The sequence below is a fragment of the Capricornis sumatraensis genome, chromosome 4 (assembly GCF_032405125.1).
Source record: "Capricornis sumatraensis isolate serow.1 chromosome 4, serow.2, whole genome shotgun sequence".
In the NCBI taxonomy this organism is placed as follows: domain Eukaryota; kingdom Metazoa; phylum Chordata; class Mammalia; order Artiodactyla; family Bovidae; genus Capricornis; species Capricornis sumatraensis.
The window spans coordinates 5,316,261-5,334,311 of record NC_091072.1 but is presented as its reverse complement, the minus strand read 5'-3'; the positions used below and the strand labels follow the sequence as shown (position 1 = coordinate 5,334,311).

Sequence of the window (18,051 nt, the reverse complement as noted above, 5' to 3'; positions counted from 1 at the left end):
CGGAGAAAGACAAACACCATGGGGTATCACTTACAGGTGGAATCTAACATATGACACAAGTGACCTTATCTGTGCAGCAGAAACGGACCCACAGACATAGAAACAGGTCTGTGGTTGCCACGGGGGACAGCAGGTGGGAGAGGGAAGGATCAGGAGTTTGGGGTCAGCAGATGCAAACTGTAATATATAGGATGGATAAACACGAGGTCTTACTGTATAGCACAGGGAACTCTATTCAACATCCTACGATAAAGTATATGGAAAAGAAAGCGTATAGATACATGTACACCCAAATCACCTTGCTGTACAGCAGAAATTAACAACACATTATAAATTCACTATACTTCAATAATTAGGGAGAATGCAGAGAAAAGAGTCAACATGGGAGCCAAGTGGTCACCTGGGTTTGGGGGGCCGTGGCCTGAGGTCCTACGTGAACACTGGGCTCTGCGGGCAGGTTGTTGGCACGTGCCCCGCGCCCCCTCCTGGCCCTGCTGAGAACTCTGTCCTTCAGCTAACATGAAAGTCCTACCTAAGCAAGATGGTCTTCTGACAGAACAATTTGGCATGAGAAAAACAGTTTGGTAGGTCCTCAAAAAAACACATCCAGCAACTCTATTGCTTGGTGGACATGTCAGAAAACAGAAAATACACGTCTGTGCAAACCTACAGCCAAATATTCACAGCAGTATGATTCCTAACAGCCCAGAAGTGGAAATCACCCACCTGGCCATCCATTGATGAATGGATAAACAAAACCGGTCTATAAACAGTGGAATCTTAATAGGCACAAAAAAGCACAGGATTCAGACACGTGACAACACGGATGAACGTTGGCAACATGATGCTTAGTGGAAGAAGCAAGCCTTCTTTTCTATTCCCGTGGTTCTAATGCTATGGGATGTTTGGAGTAAACTAATCCATACAAAGCCAGTTGGTGGTTGCCAAAGGGTGGGGTGAGGGTGGGGGGAATGGGAAGTGACTGCAGGTGGGCCCAGGGTTTCTTCTGGGGAGATGAAGATACTCCAGAATTAAACAGTGGTAATGGCTCTGCATGCCAAAGAATGTTCAAACTATGCACAATTGCACTCAACTCAGACGCTCGCAAAGTAATGCTTAAAATTCCCCAAGCCAGGCTTCAACAGTACATGAACTGTGAACTTCCAGATGTTTCAGCTGGATTTAGAAAAGGCAGAGGAACCAGAGATCAAATTGCCAACACCCACTGGATCATCGAAAAAGCAAGAGTTCCAGAAAAACATCTATATTTGCTTTATTGACTATGCCAAAGCCTTTGATTGTGTGGATCACAACAGACTGGAAAGTTCTTCAAGAGATGGGAATACCAGACCATCTGACCTACCTCCTGAGAAGTCTGTATGCAGGCCAAGAAGCAACAGCTAGAACTAGACCTGGAACAACGACTGGTTCCAAATAGGAAAAGGAGTACGTCAAGGCTGCATACTGTCACCCTGCTTATTTAACTTGTATGCAGAGTACATCATGCAAAATGCAGGACTGGATGAAGCACAAGCTGGAATCAAGATTGCTGGGAGAAATATCAATAACCTCAGATCGCAGATGACACCACCCTTATGGTAGAAAGTGAAGAAGAACTAAAGAGCCTCTTGATGAAAGTGAAAGAGGAGAGTGAAAAAACTGGGTTAAAACTCAACATTCAGAAAACTAAGATCATGGCATCTGGTCCCATCACTTCATGGCAAATAAATGGGGAAAAAATGGAAACAGTGAGAGACTATTTTTTTTTTTTTTTTGGCTCCAAAATCACTGCAGATGGTGAACCTGCAGCCATGAAATTGAAAGACACTTGCTCCTTGGAAGAAAAGCTATGACCGACCTGCTGCTGCTGCTAAGTCACTTCAGTTGTGTCCAACTCTGTGCGACCCCATAGACGGCAGCCCACCAGGCTCCCCCGTCCCTGGGATTCTCCAGGCAAGAACACTAGAGTGGGTTGCCATTTCCTTCTCCAATGCATGAAAGTGAAAAGTGAAAGGGAAGTCGCTCAGTCGTGTCCACCTCTTCGAGACCCCATGGACTGCAGCCTACCAGGCTCCTCCATCCATGGGATTTTCCAGGCAAGAGTACTGGAGTGGGGTGCCATTGCCTTCTCCGATGACCAACCTAGACAGCATATTAAAAAGCAGAGACATTACTTTGCCAACAAAGGTCTGTCTAGTCAAGGCTATTGTTTTTCTGGTAATCATGTATAGATGTGAGAATTGGACTATAAAGAAAGCTGAGTGCTGAAGAATTGATGCTTTTGAACTGTGGTGTTGGAGAAGACTCTTGAGAGTCCCTTGGACTGCAAGGAGATCCAACCAGTCCATCCTAAGGGAAATCAGTCCTGAATATTCATTGGAAGGACTGATGCTGAAGCTGAAACTCCAATCCTTTGGCCACCTGATGTGAAGAACTGACTCACTGGAAAAGACCCTGATGCTGGAAAGATTGAAGGCGGGAGGAGAAGGGGATGATAGAGGATGAGATGGGTGGATGGCATCACTGGCTCAATTGACATGAGTTTGAGTAAGCTCTGGGAGTTGAAGATGGACAGCGAGGCCTGGCGTGCTGCGGTTCCTGGGGTCACAGAGCCAGACACGCCTAAGCGACTGAACTGAATGGCTGTGCAACCATGTGAAGTGTTACAGATCCCTGGACTGTATACTTTAAAGCAGGGGTCCCCAACCTCCAGGATCCAATGTCTGATGATCTGAGGTGGCGCTGATGTAATAATAATGTAATAAAGTGCACAATAAACATAACGTGCTTGAATTCCAAAATCATCCCACCCCGCTCTGGTCCAGGAAAAAATCGTCTTCCACAAAACTGGTCCCTGGTGCTAAAAAGGCTGGGGACCACTGCTTCAAAATGATGAGTATTTCGTGACTTATATCTTAAAGCAACAAGAGCCAACAACAAAGGCCCAAAGCCCGTGGGTGGGCTCAGTCACCCAGCACTCGGGCCTGCTCTGGCCACGACGGCACCTGGACCGCCCGACTTAGCCATGGCAGCAACATTGCTCACTGACGGCTTAGCGAGGGCCAGACCCTGCCTCAAGGGACTCAGTAAATTCCACAGGGAACCGGGGTGGTGGGCATTCTGATTCCATGTCTACAATCTAAAAACTGGAGGCCCCGGGTCACCCTGTATGCAAGTCATCAGGATGTGAGCGGAACATACGGAGAAGTAAAGAGGGGCCACGGGCACTGCCCACAGCCCCGAGGTGCAAGCACCATCCACCACCTCTCCACCCGTGGCCCCCGGAACGTGAAGCTCCGAGGAGCAGTCACAGCGCTGGAGGGTCACCTGGGGGGAGGGGCCAGCTCTGAGCGCCCGCTCCCCGCCAGGAAGCAGAGGTGAGGTGGGAAGGGGTACCCGTGAGCCAGGCAGGGAGGCGGCGTTGCTCATTTCGAGGCCAGAGCTCCGCCTGCTGTGCTCGGGGTCCAGGCCTGGGCGCTCTCAGTGGCTGTCTGGTGGCCAAGGGACCACAACTTGACCTCTATTCCCTTCCAGATGGCTCGTGCCCTCCCCAAGCAAAGTCCCCCCCTCCCCCATATCTGCATTGCCAGAGGACTCCTGGGACTACCGCAGACCCCTCTGCAGCTGCACCACGCAGCACCCCTGCCCTGGTGACAATGCCCCGCTTACGGAGAGGCTCCTACGGTGATGGACGGGTTTTCTAAACACTGGCTCCAGCCGCTTGCTCTGCTCAATGGTTCTGAAATGCTGTGGAACGCAGACGTGGTGTCTGGGCCAGGCGCGTGGATGGCTGCCAAAACCACCAGCAGCGGGGACGAGGTGGTGCAGAGCTGGGGGCGCTGGCTCCATCCCGCCTTGGGCTCATGTCGGCGGTGGCTGGGCTGGAGCAGAAGCTCTCTCCACACAAGGCACTGGTAAGGTGTGAGGTGCTGCAGGGCTGGGACGTGACCACATCCCCTCCTGGAGTGGCCGGCCCCCCTCACAGCCTCTCTCCTCTGTGGTCACTGGGCGGGAAGGGCGGGTCCCCTACTCACACAGGAAGAAGGCTGGGAGCCCTTCCGTGTGGCCAAGGGTGAACCTGAGCACCCTGAGCCTGTGGGCAGCATCATGGGTCGGTGGCTGCAAGTGGCAGTCAGGCTTTTGAAGAAGCTGGCGGGTAGCGGCACCACGTGAGCAGGTGGACCATTGCTTTGTCCATCCATTCATTCATTCACCAAATACTATGCGAGTACCCACCCTGTACCATCTGCTGGGGGCAATGAGGTGGGAAGCACACAAAGCCACCTGCTCCTACGGCACTCACTCGTGGTGGGAAACACACGGTCATCTGATAAGTGACAGCGACAGAGGACTGTTGGCATCCCTGTTATTACACGTCCTGTCACTCGAGCTAGAGTTATTATAAGACTGGGATGTTAGTACAACTTCCACAGGAGCTAAGGGGCACTTGCTGAAGCCCTCTACTCATATTAGATCACTCAGTTCCCATGGCCACCTGACAGGGAAGTAGCACCATCACACCCATTTTGCAGATGAGAAAACCAAGGCACAGAAATGTAAATAACCTGCCCCTTCTGATAACTGATGTAGAGGGGGTTTGGAATTCAGAAATCCTGGCTCCAGGGCCCTCAGCTGCGTGTGTCACACTCATACGTGATGCTACGATATGGTGAGTGTCATGAAGGAGGCTGCAGGACCACTGAGTGTTACTGGGGGTGTGTGGGTGTGTGTGCATGTGTGCGGGTGTGTGTGCATGTGTGTGTGTGTATGGGGGGGAGTGGTGTGTGTGTGTGTGTGTATGGAGGGGAGTGGTATATATGTATGTGTGTGTGTGTATGGGGGGGAGTGGGGTGTGTGTGTATGCGTGTATGGAAGGGAGTGGTGTGTGTGTATGCGTGTGTGTCTGTGGGGGGGGAGTGGTGTGTGTGTGTGTGTGTATGGGGGGACTGGTGTGTATGTGTGTGTGTGTATGGGGGGAGTGGCGTGTGTGTGTGTGTATGGGGGGAGTGGGGTGTGTGTGCATGTGTGTGTGTATGGGGGGGAGTGGGGTGTGTGTATGGGGGGAGTGGTGTGTGTGTGTGTATGGGGGGAGTGGGGGGTGTGTGTGTGTGTGTATGGGGGGAGTGGGGTGTGTGTCTGTGTGTGTGTGTATGGGGGGAGTGGGGTGCGCGTGTGTATATGGGGGGAGTGGGGTGTGTGTCTGTGTGTGTGTGTGTATGGGGGGAGTGGGGTGTGTGTGTGTGTATAGGGGAGTGGGGGGTGTGTGTATGGGGGGAGTGGGGTGTGTTTGTGTGTGTATGGGGGGAGTGGGGTGTGTGTGTGTGTGTATGGGGGGAGTGGGGTGTGTGTGTGTGCGTGTGTGTATGGGGGGAGTGGGGTGTGTGTCTGTGCGTGTGTGTGTATGGGGGGCAGCGGGGTGTGTGTGTGTATGGGGGGCAGTGGGGGGTGTGTGTGTGTATGGGGGGAGTGGGGTGTGTGTGTGTATGGGGGGAGTGGGGTGTGTTTGTGTGTGTATGGGGGGAGTGGGGTGTGTGTGTGTGTGTATGGGGGGAGTGGGGTGTGTGTCTGTGTGTGCGTGTGTGTATGGGGGGAGTGGGGTGTGTGTCTGTGCGTGTGTGTGTATGGGGGGCAGCGGGGTGTGTGTGTGTGTGTATGAGGGGCAGTGGGGTGTGTGTGTGTGTATGGGGGGGAGTGGGGTGTGTGTGTGTATGGGGGGAGTGGGGTGTGTGTGTGTGTGTATGGGGGGAGTGGGGTGTGTGTGTGTGTGTATGGGGGGAGTGGGGTGTGTGTCTGTGTGTGCGTGTGTGTATGGGGGGAGTGGGGTGTGTGTCTGTGCGTGTGTGTGTATGGGGGGCAGCGGGGTGTGTGTGTGTGTGTGTGTATGGGGGGAGTGGGGTGTGTGTCTGTGCGTGTGTGTGTATAGGGGGCAGCGGGGTGTGTGTGTGTGTGTATGGGGGGCAGTGGGGTGTGTGTGTGTGTGTATGGGGGGAGTGGGGTGTGTGTCTGTGCGTGTGTGTGTATGGGGGCAGCGGGGTGTGTGTGTGTGTGTGTGTGTATGGGGGGAGTGGGGTGTGTGTGTGTGTATGGGGGGAGTGGGGTGTGTGTCTGTGTGTGCATGTGTGTATGGGGGGAGTGGGGTGTGTGTCTGTGCGTGTGTGTGTATGGGGGCAGCAGGGTGTGTGTGTGTGTGTGTATGGGGGGAGTGGGGTGTGTGTCTGTGCGTGTGTCTGTACAGGGGGCAGCGGGGTGTGTGTGTGTGTGTGTATGGGGGGAGTGGGGTGTGTGTGTGTGTGGGGGGAGTGGGGTGTGTGTGTGTGCACGCGTGCACAGGGAGCTGTTGGGGAGGAGGTGCCGGATCAGCACTGATGCTGGAGAAAGGGGAGGACGAGAGGAGGGCAGGCCGGGCTGGTGGGGGAGGCCCATGAGTCTCTGCTCTCCAGGTCTGGGGGGGGCTCAGGCCCGCAGGGAGCCTGCGGCGTGTGACGTTCGGTCTCTTCTTTCACTCCCGCTGCAACTGGCTGGCACGCGCATCAGCTGTGATGCGCCAGGGACCAGGCGTGGTGCAGCCGTCAGAGGGCTGGGGGTGGGGGGCCCCTATCGTCGCCTCTGCCTCAGTGCCTCCATCCCGTGGGGGGACAGGAGGTCTCCCGCACAGCGCCCCCGCCCAGGCTGTGAGCCTCTGGAAGGCGAGGGCTGGCATTTACCTGTCTGTGTGTCTACAGGGCTCGATGCCCGCTGCGGTCCACGGTGAAGGGTGAGCATGGGGTGGACATGGGCTGTCGGCTGTCAGGACCCAACGGCGGCACACACAGCCCACCTGAGCCTGCTTCTTCCCCAAATTCAAGGTCTCACCCTCACACGCAGGGGAGTCACGGCCATCCTCGGCCCCAACAGTGCGGCTGATAGACCAGCAGACGTGCAGAGGGTTGCGCGCGTGATTTACATGCCAGGCAGAGCCTGGCCCCGTGTGGGAAAACGCTTCTTGGACGAAAGGCGCTCCATAAAATATCAAGTATTCTCCTTGTGAGGGCTAAGTGCCACAAATCAGATTTGGTGGCATAAAAGTAACATATTTATGATCCACTATCATATTGCAAATGAAATGAATGTAATAAAAATGTCACTTATACAAATACCTCTGATGTACGGATCTCGACCTATGAATATGAAAACAGACACCCAAGCACTTTTATTTGAATGTCTAATCATGAAAATAAATGAAGTCGTGTTCATTTCAATGTGTGCACTTGTGCATGTATCTGGAATATTGATTCCTAGGCACACAATAAAAATGTAATCCAGGAAACATGCGAAAGGGAAGAGATTTCACTGGGACTCAGGAGAAGATGAAACAACACTTCGCTAGAAATTCTTTCACATCAAAAATAAAATAGGAAAGGAAAATACAATCAACAGTGTTTCTGTCCATTAAAATCCTCTAGATTCAGTCTAGTGAAGGAGGCATAATGGTCTGTTTATTCTTGTTTGAATACTAAAGTCTGGAGTCCCTTCATCCTGACTCTTCACCTCCTTAACTAAATGCATAAATAACGGGCCTCAGCCGGTGATGACAGCTGTCTTGGCCATGAGCAGGGGAGGGTCTGTAACTAACAGACCGCTATACTTGAAAGAAAACCACAAAAACATAGTTTCATCTTAGTTTAAAAACCATTTGCTGAGCTAATTATGTAGATGAACCACCCATGGACTTGAAGGCAGGTGGATTATAACTAACAGGAAATACTCAGAAATACTTCCCCATGACTTCAGGATTTGGGATTCTTTCTCAAGCAATTAACAGAGCAGGTCCCATTGTGGCCTTGGGCGGGGCTGGGGTGAGGGGGACACACAGCCCCAGGGTCAGGACCCCCTGGGCGGTGGGGACTGCGCCTTTCTCCCAATATTGCAGTCGCCACGGAGGCACGCGTAGAAACTGGAACAAATACACAGAGAAAGGAGGTTAGAGGATGAGGCTTGCGGCTACATTGTCTGCCATGAACACGACACGTGCCCTTTGGACCAGTCTGAGGACAGGACGCCCGAGAGTGTCTGTTAAATGAGTACAGCCCTGGCGGCTTCCCTGGTGCTCTGTGGTAAGAGCTCAGGCCTGGCATGTGCTTAATCGAGTCCGACTCTTTGCAATCCCAGGGACTGTAGCCCACCAGGTTCCTCTGCCCACGGGATTTTCCAGGCAAAGAAGACTGGAGTGGGTTGCCATTTCCTTCTCCACGGGATCTCCCCGACCCAGTGATTGAACCTGCCTCTCTCTCATCTCCTGCCTTGGCAAGTGGATTCTTTATCGGCTGAACCACCAGGAACCTACGTGTCAATTCAGGAGACACAGGTTTGATCCCTGTGCAGGGAAGATCCCATGCGCCTTGGGCAACTACACCTGCGTGTGCAGCGCAATCACGGGGGCCTGCTCTCTAGAGCCTTTGCTCCGCAACCAGAGAAGGCGCCGCAAAGAGACGTTCACTTCACAACTAGGGAGGAGCCCCCGCTCACCGCCAGCTGGAGAAAGCCCACCCAGCAATGAAGACCCCGCGCAGCCAGACTTGACAACAACAACAAAATGAATACAGCCCTGTGCTTGGACCTTGCTTTGGGGGTTTCGAAACGGAGGTCAAAACAGCAACCTCCAGGGGCCGTTCCAGTGAGCCACGAGGCAGCATCTGAGGGCATTGCGGGCCCTGCACAAGGGGAAAGCCTTAGGAACGGCCGGCGCTCATGGTGACCGCGCTCGCAGCATACTTAGAATTTTTGGAGAATATTAAATATGCAGGTCTTGGTGGGGAGGGAGAATAGTCTGGACATAGCATTCGGAGAGTTTAACTGGGATCTACCAGCCTCGCTCAGCTTCTTCAAATTATCCCAAGGACTTATAGAAATCCTCCAATAGCAGAATAACAGAAGGTCCAAATACTTCTGTTAAAGTGGTACGTTCTCCTAATAAAACTCCACGCGATTGTAAACACACTTCCCTCTCCCTGGCTGCTGTCAGTCATGCAGCGCTGACCTCTTAAGGGAGCCGTGCTCCTCCCGCCTCACACTCCCAAGCCCTTCCCTGCCCTGTGGGCGGGCAGGCGGGCAGCGGGGTGCGGCCGCCTGTCTCTCCGGTGGGCCCAGTGCGGCGGGCACCCTTGCGCAGCAGGAGATTGGAGCTTACTGGCTCTGCTGGAAGGGACAAACCCTTTCCTCTAGAGAAGAGTCTTGGATGAACTATAGCAAATACCCTACATTTAACTCTGGAGACAAACCCTCCTGCCTGACGCATGAAAGACAGCACTCGGCCAGGAGCACAGGCGGCCTCTCGGGGGCACCACTGGGGCCCTCCTCTGCCCCCGCCTCTGGCAGCAAGGGCCTCTCTGGCCAGGGTGGCTCCCGAAGCCCTGTCCACTGGAGGCGCTGTTCCCCCTGAGCGCCATCCAGCATCATCAGGGCTGAGATGGAGGATTTTACTGATGCTATTAAACTGGATGCTAGGACCGCCCTGCTGGCACAGCTGCTGAGGTTCACTCTCTGGTCGGGGAAGACTCCACATGCGGCGGAACAACTAAGTCCACGCGCGACACCTACTGAGTTCATGCCCACAACTTTCGAAGCCCGCGCTCTTAGGTCAGGTGCTTTCCAACAAGAGAAGCCGCTGCGCTGAGAAGCCTGAGTACTCCAAAGAGAGAGCAGTCCCCGCTTGCTGCAACGAGGGAAAAACCCACATGGCAGTGAAGACCCAGCATGGCCAAAATAAACAAGTAAAGAAAATTATAATAAAAAATGGGATGCTAAAAAGTGGACATTAAAGACACTGTGCCTGGCCATCTGCCTTTAAATCAGGAGTAAACTCACCCACTGCATGACCAACGCACCTCATCTGTTAAAAGCTGCAGTTTAGGAAAGGACAGTTCAGTGTCCACTTCCAGGAGCCAGTTTCACGGGCAGGACATGCCTTGCTATACAAGCAGAAGTTAGCTCTGCCGAGCTCAACCTGCCCTCGTCCGTCTGAAAGGCTGCTAAGTGGGTTCTTCTGACTCGGTAAAACTGCAGGGAGTTTGAGAGTCAGGAATCCAGAGTCTTAAAATAAGGACCATGTATCCACAGTGACAGGGCTGAGCAGAAGTGCTGGTACTTCCCTTTAGATTTGTTTTCACGTGAAGACTTTGTTTAAGGTAGTATCTGATGCTGGGGTGGGGTGGGGTCTTCAAATAACAAGAAGAAATTTCCCAGCAGGCTGTTTCAGAGAAGCCTGTATCCTGCTCTCTGTCCAATACATTCCTCACAGCACATTACAGGCTGTCAAATATGAAACAACACTTTCCATCAAGATTTGTATGGAAATAGAAAAGACCCCAAATAGCCAAAGCAATCTTGAGAAAGAAGAGTGAAGCTGGAAGAATCAACCTGCCTGACCTCAGATGGTACTACAAAGCTACAGTAATCAAGACAGTATGGTACTGGCACAAAAATAGGAATATACATCAGTGGGACAGGGTAGAAAGCTGAGAGGTAAACCCATGAACTACGGTCACTTATTCTGTGACAAAGGAGGTGAGACTATACAATGGAGGAAAGAAAGTCTCTTCACTAAGTGCTGCTGGGAAAACTGGACAGCTACATATAAGAGAATGAAACTAGAACACTCCCTAACACCATACACGAAAACAGACTCAAAATGGATTAAAGGCCTAAACGTAAGGCCGCACACTGTAAAATTCTTAGGGGAAAACATAGAACAGCATATGACATAAATCACAGCAAGATCTTTTTTGAAGCACCTCCTAGAATATGAAAATAAAACCAAAAATAAACAAATGGGATCTGATTAAACTTAAAAGCTTTTGTACAGCAAAGTAAACCATAAACAAAAGAAAAACACAACCCTCAGAATGGGAGAAAGCATTTGCAAATGAAGCAATCAACAAGGGATTAATCTCTAAAATATACAAACAGCTGCTGCTACTGCTAAGTTGCTTTAGTCGTGTCCGGCTCTGTGCGACCCCACAGATGGCAGCCCACCAGGCTCCCCTGTCCCTGGGATTCTCCAGGCAAGGGTACTGGAGTGGGGTGCCATCACCTTCTCCAACGCATGAAAGTGAAAAGTGAAAGTGAATTCGCTCAGTCGTGTCCGACTCCTCGAGACCCCATGGACTGCAGCCTACCAGGCTCCTCCGTCCATGGGATTTTCCACGCAAGAGTACTGGAGTGGGGTGCCATCGCCTACTCCTATACAAACAGCTGAGGCAGCTCCATATCAGAAAACACAACTGAATCCAAAAAATGGGCAGAAGACCTAAACAGACGTTTCTTCAAAGAAACCAAGACGGCCAAAAGGTAACATGAAAAGATGCTCAACATCACTAATTATTGAAGAGATGCAAATCGAAACCACAGTGAGGTACCCCTCACACCAGTCAGAACGACCATCACCAAAACGTCTATAAACAATAAATGCTGGAGAGGGTGTGGAGAGAAGGGAAGCCTCCTACACTGTGGGTGGGAAGATAAATTGGTGCAGCTACTGTGGAGAACAACACGGAGGGTCCCTAAAAAACTAAAAATAGAGCTGCCTCATGACCCAGCAATCCCACTCCTGGGCATGTATCCAGAGAAAAGTCTATTTAGAAAAGATACATGCACGCCAATGTTCATCTATTTAGAAAAGATACATGCACGCCAATGTTCACACTACTTACAACAGCCAAGACATGAAGCCTACATTTCCATAGGCAGAGGAAAGGATAAAGAAGATGTGGTACCTACGTAATGGAATACTATTTAGCCATAAAAAGAACAAAATAATGCCATTTGCAGCAACATGGATGAACCCAGAGATTGTCATACTCAGTGAGGTCAGACACAGAAAGATAAATATCATATGACATCACTCCTATATGCCGGAATCTCTTATGTTTTTTAAAAAAGTACAAATGAACTTATTTACAAAACAGAAGTAGAGTCATAGTCACAGAAAACAAACTTACGGTTATTTATGTGGGTGGAGAGGGGAGGGATAAATCAGGAGATTAGGACTCACATATACACACTAAGATGTGTAAGACAGGTAACTACCAAGAATCTATCGTTCTGCACAGGGAGCTCTAGTGAATGCTCTGGTAGTGGCCTATATGGAAAAATACGTATATGCGTAACTGAACCAGGCTTCCCTGCTGGCTCACTGGTAAACAATCTGCCTGCCAAGTAGGAGACACGAGTTCGACCCCTGCATCAGGGAGATCCCCTGGAGAAGGAAGTGGCAGCCCACTGCAGGATTCTTGCCTGGGAAATCCCATGGACAGAGGACCTGATGGGCTAGAGTTCGTGGGGTCGCAAAAGAGCTGGACACGACTAAGAGACTAAACAGGGACAATAACAACGGAATCACTTTGCTGGGCAGTGAAATTAACGCAACATTGTAAGTCAACTCTACCACAATATATTCTTTTTAAAAAAGATGAGTTCCAACAACCAAAATTTTCATTCCTCTGGGCCCCTAAACCCAATTCATTTTCAGAAAATGAATTTCTGTTCTCGTTGACATTCTCCTGTTTTCCCTCCTAAAACATTTTATAAAACAGAAACCAGGTCCTTTGCTTGGGGAAAGTCCTGAGATGCAGCCTCAGGGACTGCCCTACGGGCACGGGACCCCTGACAAACCCTCAGGGCCAGGGCGGGAGTGCAGCGTGGGAAGGGCAGTGGCCCCACCCTTTGGCTCTCCCCCTGCAGACCCCCTCTGCACCCCGACGCCTCAGCACCTCCATCCAGAGGTGGAGGCTGTTCCCAGCCCCTGTATCTGGGCTGGCCCATGATGAACTGTGACCAGAGCCCAGCTGGAGTCGAGCTGCGCCAGCCTCAGCATGGAGAGCGCCATTACTGCGGGAACAGGGCAGGGCAGCCTGCTGGAGGAGCAGGGACAGCAGCCCAGGCAGGACGTTCCCTGATCAATCAAGAGCCCTGAACCTGGGAGGGTGCTCCGGCAAGACTGGGGGCAGGGTAAGTTGGGAGACTGGGCTTAACATATATACAAACTATTATACAGAAAATAACTAACAGGTAAGAATCTACTGCATAGCACTGTTTATAATAGCCAGGCCATGGAAGCAACCTAGGTGTCCATCAGCAGACGAATGGATAAGCAAGCTGTGGTACAATACACAATGGAGTATTACTCAGCCATTTAAAAAGAATACATTTGAATCAGTTCTAATGAGGTGGATGAAACTGGAGCCTATTATACAGAGTACGTCAGAAAGAAAAACACCAATACAGTATATTAACACATATATACGGAATTTAGAAAGATGGTAATGATGACCCTGTATGCGAGACAGCAAAAGAGACACAGATGTATAGAACAGTCTTTTGGACTCTGTGGGAGAGGGAGACAGTGGGATGATTTGGGAGAACGGCATTGAAACATGTATATTATCATATGTGAAACAGATCGCCAAGTCCAGTTTCGATGCATGAGACAGGGTGCTCAGGGCTGGTGCACTGGGATGACCCAGAGGGATGGGGTGGGGAGGGAGGAGGGAAGGGGGTTCAGGATGGGGAACACGTGTACACCCATGGCGGATTCATGTCAATGTATGGCAAAAACCACTACAGTATTGCAAAGTAATTAGCCTCCAATTAAAATAAATTAATTTACAAAAAAAAAACCCCTCCCACATAGCACAGGGAACTCTCCTTAGTACTCTGTGACAGCCTATATGGGAAAAGAATTTAAAAAGAATGGATATGTGTGTGCATAATCTGAATCATTTTGCTGTACCAACTAGTGTTAGTTTCAACTAACAATGTTGAAACACAACACTGTAAATCAACTGGATTCCAACATAAAACAAAAGTTAAAGAAACAAACAAAAAAAACCCTTCTTTCCCAAAGGACTTTCTTCCCAAAACACACTGTGGGGGGATCCGGCCCACAGGCTGAAGTTGGCAGAACCATGCTCTAAAAACATGTCCTTGATTTTTAAGAAGTTGTTTGCACGATAAATCCAAATTAGGGAAGAAAGTATTTTTAACAAACAGAAAGGGCTTAACTCCACTCTCCCACGTTTGTCTTTCCCTTTGATTTTGGTAATCAAGCCACAGGGTGGACGTCAACTGCTTTTTCTGCCGGCACCACAGGCTTTCTTCTAGAGACCCTCCTTCCCATCTCCCCACCGCCCCTGACTGTGACCCACAGTACATTCCGGCCCTGGCTGAGAGCTAGAGGTGGGCTCTTCCCCTCACCACACACAGAATAAAAAGGTGCCACTCCGTGAGAGCAGGACTTCAGCACAGTAGTATAGAATCTACCTATCAATGCAGGAGATATGAGTTCAATCCCTGGGTCCAGAAGATCCCCTGGAGAAGGGCAGGGCATGGCTACCCACTCCAGTGTTCTTGCCTGGAAAACCCCATGGACAGAGGAGCCTGGCATGCTGCAGTCCATGGGGTCACAGAGTCAGACATGACTGAAGCGATGGAGCAGGCACATATACCCCCTCCTCCCCAGAGAGCATCGGGGACCGTGGAGCAGGAGGTGGGGGGCGGGGCAGCCAGGGGAAACCCTCCCGGGGAGGGAACACCTGAGCTGACAGCAGTGAAGTCAGTGGAGAACCTCCCAGGCCTTGGGGAAGGGTGAGCACCCCAGAAGCAGAGAGACTCAGGGGTCTGAAGTCCTGGTGCTCTGGGACATGTTCTAAGGGTGTGAGGGGGTTCCAACTCTCACAAGGCCTCTGAACAAAGCTTGCAAACCCACCCGGTGCAGTGACGCCCAACACCGATGCCTAGTGCATCCGGCAGACGTGAGCCAAAGGCCTCCGGGCACAGCCCTTGCTGGGGGAGGGAGCCTGGATACACAAGATGCCATCAGTGCAGCGCGCTCACTGCTCCACAGTCTCGTGAAGCAACACCCCAGATGATCTGGTGCAGGGGGTGTCTCCTTCCCAAATCCTTATTCTTTAATTTCTATTCAAAGTGTCTCCAAAGTTGTTGCATTCCCCTCTGCCCTTTTGCAAGATGGCCTATTCAAAAAGGAAAGTGAAGTCACTCAGTTGTGTCCAACTCTCTGTGACCCCATGGACTGTAGCCTACCAGGCTCCTCTGTCCATGGGATTCTCCAGGCAATAGTACTGGAGTGGATTGCCATTTCCTTCTCAAAAAGGGGGTCTCACAAACAGTGAAACCTAATTCACATGGAGAAGAGGAGGAAAGATGTCAAGACTCCGGAGATTCTCTAAAGAGAACTGACCTGCACCCTGCCCACCCTTCCTCCAGGGGTGCCGAAGAGCACCCCCGGGCACCTTCCACAAGGAAGGACGGTGAGACTTGCCGGCCAGAAAGGTCAACAGACAGCAGCCAGTAGGGTTCTGTTTTATTCACCCAAGTCTTTCCAGAAAAACAAACAAACAAAAATCTGCACAAGATGGCCAAAAATATCCTCTCCCCAGAACTGAAATTTTAAGACATTTAAGCACCATTACTTTTCATCACCAACTCAATGGACACGAATTAGAGCAAACTCTGGGAGACAGCGGAGGACAGAGGAGCCTGGGTGCTACGGTCCGTGGGGTTGCAGAGTAGGGCTTGACTTAAGAGGCTGAGCAACAACACTGTTCACATATTTCATAAAATTCACCAAGTAAACGATACTTTGCACATCTTCCTAAGATTTCTGTTTTCATTTCAAAGCTTCAAAACATGAAATTATGCCTTAATGGACATGTCATTAATTTTTCCTGTCCTGACAACATGTATTTATATTTAAGTGTATCTATTATGGAAAGTTTCAAACATGCTACAAGTAGACAAAATGGTACCACAAGCCCCTAAGCCACTCAACGGCCGGCTTCAATGATCAACTTCTGGCCAATCTCCTTTGCTCCCCGACTCCTCCCTTCAGAGGATTTTGAAGAAACCCCAAGAGGTCAAGATGTTGCGTGCTTTCCTCTGAAATATTTCCAACTCCTTTTTTAAAATAACTTTTTCCATACCCTTGCTTCATTTTAGCGGAGTGAGGTTTCATCTTTTTCTTACAGATTTTAAAAGGGAGAGAGGCCAAGGAGGGGGACTTGACCTGAATACTGGACCACAAGTTCAAGACGGTGACCTTCCTGTACTCAGAGCAGAGCCAGCTGCCCTGGAAACGTCCAGAACGTGAGGAGCGGTCACGCTGCCCTCACCAGCCACCGAGACGAGGATGTCTACCACCTCCTCTCCGCGTCCCTTCTGACCAGAGCCAGCAGCACTCCCAGCTCAGCATGCCCTGTGTCTTGAGACACACACAGAACTCTGCAGGCAGTTAAGGGTGGCCGGACCTTCAGCTGGAGAGGAACGCTGGACTCTGTAGTGATAATTCTCATTAATTCCACCGGGCCCCCTGTCCGGCCTGTTCCCCCACTTACCCTGGAATCTTCTGACTAAATTCGGGACACTGCACAATGGTAGGGCCGCTCCAGCAAGTGCCATCTTTAATCACACGTTCTGCTACCAGACATCCTGACTGCAGAGGGGCCCATGGTCAACCGTGAGGGTCAACCTGACCCTCCCACGCCAGGGCTCTCGCTGATAGCCACCTTATTTCCAAACTGGGAAAGGTCAGTAAGTTGGACTTCCTTAGGATACATCTGGACTTTTAAAAAAACAGCAAGAATCATGAAACAGTAAAAAAGTTCCTCGAGCTAACTTCAAAAAGAGCAAGGCTGGGATGTCCCTGGGGGTCCAGCGGGTGAGACTCCGAGCTCCCAATGCAGGGGATTCAGGTTCCATCCCCGGTCGGGGAACTAGGTCCCACGTGCCACAGCTCAGAGTTCACATGCCACAGCTAAAGAGCCCACATGCTACAACGAAGACCGCAGATGAAGGATCCGGTGTGCAGCAGCTAAGGCCCAGGGCAGCCAAACACACACATTCATATGCAAATACAAGGAAGAGATTTGTAATATTCGTAACAGACTTCCCTGCTGGCTCAGACGGTAAAGCGTCTGCCTGCCATGCAGGAGACCTGGGTTCGATCCCTGGGTTGGGAAGATTCTCTGGAGAAGGGAATGGGAACTCACTCCAGTATGCTTGCCTGGAGAATTCCATGGACAGAGGAGCCTGGTGGGCTACAGCCCATGGGGTTGCAAAGAGTCGGACAAGACTGAGCAACTTCACTTCACTTCAATAGATTTATATATAAATATATTTATATTTAAATATATATATTTATACTTAAATATATATATACATATATTTAAAGAGGAATGCTGATGAGTGTGGACCGGACTTCTCGTCTCCGAGAACTCTTGCTGATCCCCAGATCATAAGGAGGTGATGCAGGGCCCTTTTGTTAGAAAGCTAACAAGAAACACTGCAGCTGAGACAGCCGTATCCTGGGACCCCCACGAGGCCTCCCTGCAGCTCATTTAAAGGACTCTCTACCCCGGGAGCACCCAGAGCCTTCCTCTCCCCCTTCATGAGTCCTGAGATCATGCCCAAGCTGTCCGGAAGGCACGTGCCCCACCTCTGCCCCTGACCCCCCCCCAGTGTCAGGCGTGAGCCTACCGCCCCTGGACGTCCCACCCACCAACCCCCTCCTAAGGGGGCCCCCGATGCCCTCACCCGACCCTGCCCTGCGGTGCTGTCAGCTCAGTGACTCCAGAACTTCCGCCTGGCTTGGGCCCCAGTGGGTCCCCCTCTTCCCGTAGGCCCGCTGAGGTTGGCTCTGTCTGCCTGCATCCTCTCTGTGAGTGACGTTTGCAGACAACAGCCCAGCTGTGAACGCTTGGCAAAGTAATAATAAAATAGAAGTAAAAGTGTTGGAGGTAGAACAGGCTGTTTCCACAGAGCTGTCCTGACTCACTCCCTCTCGTGGGGCCCCAAAAGCATCCAGGGGAGCGCTCAGGTGACCAAGGTCCTCACTACCGCACTTCATTGGAGGCAGTGACTTGCTGCTCCCCGCACCCTGCTAAGACCCTGTCCCTGCAGGCTTCATGACGATCTTATTTTGCAGGTCATGCATGACCTTCTCAACCCCTTAAGACAGACACGCATACACACGCTCATACTCACTTATTCCTTTTCCAGAGG

General features: G+C 51.0%; 1 protein-coding gene and 1 non-coding gene across 6 annotated transcripts in view; one reads left to right on the top strand and one right to left on the bottom strand.

Annotated features, from left to right (window-relative positions):
• The window catches only part of RARB (retinoic acid receptor beta), a 443,693-nt gene that overhangs the window by 30,869 nt on the left and 394,773 nt on the right, over nt 1–18,051 (bottom strand). The gene's annotated exons all lie outside the window — the stretch shown is intronic.
• On the top strand, nt 16,938–17,009 carry TRNAG-GCC (transfer RNA glycine (anticodon GCC)). The gene has a single exon. It is a non-coding gene; the product is annotated as a tRNA-Gly (tRNA).